Here is a 6679-nt window from a genome sequence, read left to right on the forward strand (position 1 = left end):
GAGGGCATTATTCTGCCTGTCACAGATAGATTAAAGATTTGAATTTTGTCCTCTAGATAATGGGGAAATTTTGAGAGTTCTTAATAAGTTACAATGTAAAAGGAAGATTAAGATGCATAAAATCACTTGGCTCATTTATTACCAGAAAATTGTTATTTCCCCCTTAAATGATTAAATTCTAGATCATATCATCAGGAGATCCATGTCCACTTTTTGCAACTCCATTTTCACAAAGGGAAACAGGATCATAGAGATCTAACAGTGGCAAGTTATATACTACTTTGATCAAAAATTAAACCAGCAGAATTACCTGATGAGGTGAATTCCTCCCAGGCTCAAATATTCTGTGTCTGTGCACAATGATGCTTTCATTGTAGCAGATGGCAGTAGATTTGACTCAACCAATCTCAATTCTCCATCATACTATGTCTCTCTATCTTCCTATGACTTTCTGCCACCCCCCCAAAATTAATTTCAGACAGGCCTTTGTGCTTTGGCTGACATTCAAAACTGTCACCTCCGTGCACACATTAACTCCAAGGCCTCTGTCATCTCTCACATTAAAATTCTATCACTAGGAGTCAGCACAGCTTGACTCAGCAAGCTAAGGGGCTGGTCTGAGCAAGATGCAGTGACAGCAGGCTTCTCCTGTGACAACTTCGGTCAATTTGACAGCAATAAGACACCCTCCTTAGAACCAGTTGCAGCTCTTGTTGACCCAAGTGGGAAGGTCATCTTTCTGAGCAATTCTCTCCCCTTCCCATGAGAAAGAAGGGCCAAGGGTTACAAGACTTAGGTTGTGAATATTTTATGGTTAAATGACCACAACAGTGAGGAACAATTAATGAATTCCACAATCTAGGTTTATATTCTAATTGTGAAGTATAGCTGTTTGCTAGCTTAAGAGGGACTCTTTAAAATGACAGCTCAAGAAATATACCCACAATGTGGGTAATAGGCAATTGGCAATTCTGTGTCGAATCCTGATATGGAAAATGATTTTGAAATCACCAAGTCTTCCTCATTTTCAAATAATGATCAGAGAGGTAAAATTTCCAGCGGCCACACTATTGATTACCACCAAGGCAACTCACCGTCTCCCTATCTTCCCCATGCCTGTCCGTTCTTGTGTGGTCTCTCATTTGGGTGTGTTGTGCAGCTAATACCACGATCTGGGTTTGGAGACAAAAAATTCATGAGGATCACAGTTTAAGGATTCATTCACTCAGCTTTTAGGACTAAGTTAAATTACACACAAACACATGAAAAATGACTAACAATAAAGCATTCACTTCAAAGGTCACTTCCTCTATGAAGTATTTTTTGGCCTCTCCCCAACTCCCGGGTAAAGTGAGTGTCTCACTCCTATATTCCCCCACTGTGGTCTTTTTTCTTAATTCAATTTAATTTTATAATATGTAAAATTGCATTGTTTAGGGCTTCCCTAAACAATGTAATGGCTGGGATTTTATTCTTAAGTGACTGTCACAACCGTAACATCAGTGTCTATCATTTGGGAGGGAAGTAACAGTGAATGGCTACAGCAGACATGCCATCCGGCTTAGAGTCAGCGGTACAATAGAATGGAGTTTTGCCCCTTTCAGAAATGAGTCTGAGCTTGGGGGGTGCCACTTAAAATACTGAGCTTGTTTCATTCTCTGTAAAATTTGGTATGAAGCACACTTCACCAAAGGTTTGTGTAGATTAAATGAGATCTTTGAAAAGAAGCTCTACAACTTTATTCCCCATTTGGAATGATTATACACCATCTAGTTTTTCATGTAATGAGCATGTTACTTTTATAAGATAAAGTGTGGGCTATTTGGAACTCTTCTGCCTGACATAATGCTCTTCAACCACAAGAGCACATTACCTGTAAAAACGGTCCCCATAGCTGTCTCTAGCTGCTTTTTAACTTAATTTTATCTTTAATAGAGATTTTGAGCAGAACATATCATATCACCAAATCACTACTGGAGGGGAGATTGGGATAGAGAGTACAGTGTCATGGAGAAGGAACTGTGAAGTAAACAGAAGAAAATCATCAAGTTCAAAGACTGTTATCCCAGACCTGATCTTCTCCAGACACTATTCACAGCCATCTCAGATTTCCCGGACTTCATACCACTGAAGCTGCTCTTGGGATGTCAGATTCTATCTGAAACTTGGTGTGTCAGCAAGAGACTGGCCAAATATTCAAATAAGCAGTGTTTCGGAGAAACTTCATTGTAAGAAAGATGACAGAGGGGTAGACTTAGGTGACTCCATTCCAACAAGACAGATCTGTGCTGTCATACGGCAGCCAGTTGCCAAGCGAGGGTCACCATAAAAGCAATAAAAGAAGTGGGAAGACTTCTTTTCTTTGATAATAACAACTAATATTTCTAGAGCACTTCAGAATTCACAGAGAAATTCATGTACATTAATTTATTTGAGCCTTTCTGCAATTCTGAATATGTTATTTTCCCCATGTTGTAGCTGAAGAAATAGAAGTTCAGAAAGATTTAGGGCTTTAATGAAGTTCATACAGCCCTTAAGCAACAGAACTGGGATTCAAATGCAGCTATGTTTATGCCAAATTTGAGGCTTTAGACTCAGAGCTGCAGGGACAGGAAATCACAGACCTGTCTGGTGATGTTTATTGCTCTCTGACCCACTGTGCACCCTTTTCCCTTTAGGTTTTGTGCTCTGCTGTGTCCCTTGCCTGAACCTCCCTATCTAACCCCTCTGGCTTATATGAAGCTTAACTAGGCCAAGTGCACTTTTTAAAAACAATTACAAGACAATTTTTTAGAGAAGTTTAGCTTTTCAGAAAAATTGATCAGAAAGTACAGAGAGCTCCCATGTAACCCCTCTCCCATCCCCCCTGAACACCCTTTCCCCTATTATTTATGTCTTTATTGTGTGGTACATTTGTTACAATTGATGAACCAGTATTGATGCATTATTATTAACTAAAGTCTACAGTTTACAGCAGTGTTCATTCTGTGCTGAACATTCTGTAGATCTTGACAAATGTATGTGTGCATCATTACTGTATCACAGAGAATAGTTTCAGTGCCTAAAAGTCCCCTGTGTTCCACTTATCTGACTCTCCCCCCCTCCTCCAGTACTCCTTACAGCCACTGATTTTTTTTACTGCTTCCACAGTTTTGCCTTTTCCAGAATGTCATAGAGTTGGAATCATACAGTATATAGCTTTTTCAGATAGGCTTATTTCCACTTAGAAATATATATTTGAAGTTCCTTCATGTCTTTTCATGGCTTGATAGCCCACTCTTTTTTAGCACTCAATAATATTTCATTGTATCACAGTTTGCTTATCTACTCATCTATTGAAAGACATCTTCATCACTTCAAGTTTTTTCAATTATGAATAAAGTTGCTATAAACATATGTGGATATACATAAGTTTTCAACTCCTTTGTGTATACCAAGGAGCACGTATGTTTGATCATATGGTAAGACCATGTTTGGTTTTGTGAAAAACCGCCAAACTGTCTTCCAAAGTGGTTACACCATTTTTCATTCTCCCTAGAAATGAATGAGAGTTCCTGTTGCTCCATATCCCCACCAGAATTTGGTGATTTCACTGTTTTCAATTTGACTTTTCTAAGAGGTGTGTAGTAGTATCTTATTATTATATTTATTTGCATTTCCCTAATGACATATGATGTTGAGCAGTTTTTCATTTGCTTATTTGCCATTGTATATTTTTGGTCTATTGTCTATTCATATCTTTTACCCATTAAAAAAAACAACAACTGGTTGTTTGCTTTCTTATTAGGGAAAAAGCACTTTTGCTTTGAAATTTACTATGACCATGCCAGCATTCATGAGTCTTACCTCTCTGAATACCTGCAGCTCACATTATCTGTATACTAATTCTCTCTCACCTATTATGACTTCCACTAACACTTTACTTCCCATGTCTGGTACAGCCTCCCTAACTTGCTGATAAGCTTCTTCAAGGAAGGAATCAGTGTTGTACATCCCTGAACCACCCATAATATCTAACAGCATGTTTTGTACATAGTAGGCATTCAGAATAACGTGCACAGTAGTTCAGTTAAAACCAAGACTATGTTTTTAACCAAATTAGAATGGAACTAAGTAGAGTAGATGAGATATCAGGATATCTGTATGCTAGTTATTAATCTTAGAGGCAATTACTTCCTGGGCTTCAGTTTCTTTGTTGTGAAACATCTGGTATAAAGGGCAAACGCTCTATGGCTACGAAATCACTTTGGATGTATATGAAAGGAGAACTCGCTTCTACCATCCGAAAATGTTATATCATTATCACCCTATCCCCAACTTGGAAGAAAGCAAAAGCAAGATTAAAGCTTGTGCCTAACTGCAGTCAAGGACCTTTAGTTTGTAGGAGTTAGAACTTTAAATAATCCAGCAACCACTGAATTAACAAAAGTCTTAATTGGGAAGAATATATTGTCTTTGATAGAAGCTGATAGAGAATGCAAGGTTGAAAGCAACACAGTAGACATATAACAGAAGACTCAAATAGAGTCCACTTTGGGATTGCACCAAGCACACAATAATTCTATTTATTCATTCAACTGATTCATTCATTCATTTATTTATTCATTCCATTTTTTCTATAACTGAAAAGTGTTAAACTCAGGACTCTTTATATTGAAGCAGGGTATGTGCATGTGAAAAATGAAAACTGCCAGAGTCTGCAAATAAGGCTTTGTTAGGTTGTGAGATGATCCTCAGTCAATAGATTCCAGATGTGTAAGCATGTATTTGTAATTTCTTCTGGTGAGGAAGGATTCTGGTAATCAAGACAAGACCTGAGAGGACAGTACAGCTAAGACAGAGGCTGTGTCAAGGACCTTTTCTGTTACTGGTTAATTACATTGTTTAAAGGGCTTATTTTATAAGACTGTTTAATATACCCAAGACTTTAGATAGTTGTGAATTATAAAATACAGGAGTAGGGAGAGAGGGAAAGAGTAGACAAAAATAAAAAACAAAGCAACAAATTCCAAGTGGTACAAAACTTCTTAAATCTTACAAATTTGTTTCAACACATGAAATAAATTGGTAGGTAGCTTTGGCAAATCTCTTGTGTGTGGAAAGGCTGCCAGAATGAATTATTGTTCTGCCTAAACTCCTCCAATAGCTGTTTGGTTGTGGTTACACCTTTGTACATGCTGAATCTCTGAGCTCTCCTCTGGATAAGAAAGCTAATAAATAGTCTCCTACACTATGAAGGGTTACTGAGAGAAATCAAATATTATTTATGTTTAACCATGTTAATTCAGTCAAGGTATATAAAAATATGAGCCATTTTCTGTATCAACACTGGAAATTGGTCTTGGAATAGGGAGGAAATCTTACTAAGCATCAATTTGTTTATAAGGTTAACTTTAGAAATTCGAACCTACTATAAAAGCAGATGCTTCTCATTTAATTTTTATTAAAGGAATTACAAATGATTTATTCAACTTTTTAAAAAATGTGTCATTTTATGTTAATATTCTGGTTATGCTCCTACACCAAGTGAATGAAAAATGTTAACGTTATTTCCAGGGTAAACGTGACATATTTAATTTAGAAGAAATGTGTTAAAGATAAAACCATAATAATTCTGGGAGGCATAAAAAGCACTAAAATAACTGATATATTTATTTAATAGCCCCTAAAATCAACAATTTTTCAGACATTTGGTGCATTGCAGGCATGCGGACATCTGCATTCTGAATTTCAAGTAAGTCTCCTTGATGTCCAAAATTAGGTAGATGCAATGCGCCTTTGTTATTTTCTTTTTCTTTCTTTCTTTCTTTTTTGACATTACTATAACCAAGATGTTTGGTAAACAGTGAATTATGAGTTTGGGATCATCAGAAAAAGGTTTTTTAAACAACTTTCCGGACTACAAAAAATCTCTTCAGGTAGTAGATCCATCCCAATGTCATGGCACCTAGAACAAGAGCTTCAAAGGACCAAAGGACCAGTCTGCTGTTTGTGCTGTCATTGATTTCTCTGTGTATCTCTCCCGAACTTCCATGTATTCCTGTTCATGCTTTCCAGCTGTCATCGCCACTGCGAGCTCATTAATCATTTCTTCTAGCTTGTTCTGGTGAGCTTCTGTTTCCATGTCCTTTTGGAGCCTCCCCAATATCAATGGTGAACACCACTATCTTTGGAGTCATGTTGGACATTCCACTGCTAAAACAAAACTTATATGCTGCTGCTCCATCCATGTGAGCAGCAAATGTGTATTTCCCACTGGACTCCCAGTCTCCTTTATAAATTCCTTTATTATCAGGCCCTGTAATCTCCACGTCAATGTCCACGCAGCCAGCCTCAGCCACCTCAAAGATGAGGTCCATCTTGCTGCCCGAGGTGACTCCCTCGAAGAAGCACTCCTGGGCATATGCGTCAATGCTGACGCCTCGATGCTGACAAAGTAACCCGAGGCAGTGGCCAGGAGGGCGGCCAGGATTCGTTAGTTTCTATGGGCTCTCAAAACAAGATTATTTGTATTTTGTTTTCCTTATAGTTTATCTACATGATAAATGTTGATAGTACAGAGATTGTTTAATTTTTATTTATTTATTTATTTATTTATTTATTGGCCATGTGGCTTGTGGGATCTCAGTTCCCCGACCAGGGATGAACTCGTGCCCCCACAATAGGAGGGCAGAGTCCT

General features: G+C 37.8%; 1 pseudogene; it reads right to left on the minus strand.

Annotated features, from left to right (window-relative positions):
- Positions 1-5882: 5882 nt before the first annotated feature.
- On the minus strand, positions 5883-6472 carry LOC101318547 (transmembrane emp24 domain-containing protein 2 pseudogene; annotated as a pseudogene).
- Positions 6473-6679: the final 207 nt, after the last annotated feature.

This window comes from Tursiops truncatus, chromosome 1, assembly GCF_011762595.2.
Source record: "Tursiops truncatus isolate mTurTru1 chromosome 1, mTurTru1.mat.Y, whole genome shotgun sequence".
NCBI lineage: Eukaryota > Metazoa > Chordata > Mammalia > Artiodactyla > Delphinidae > Tursiops > Tursiops truncatus.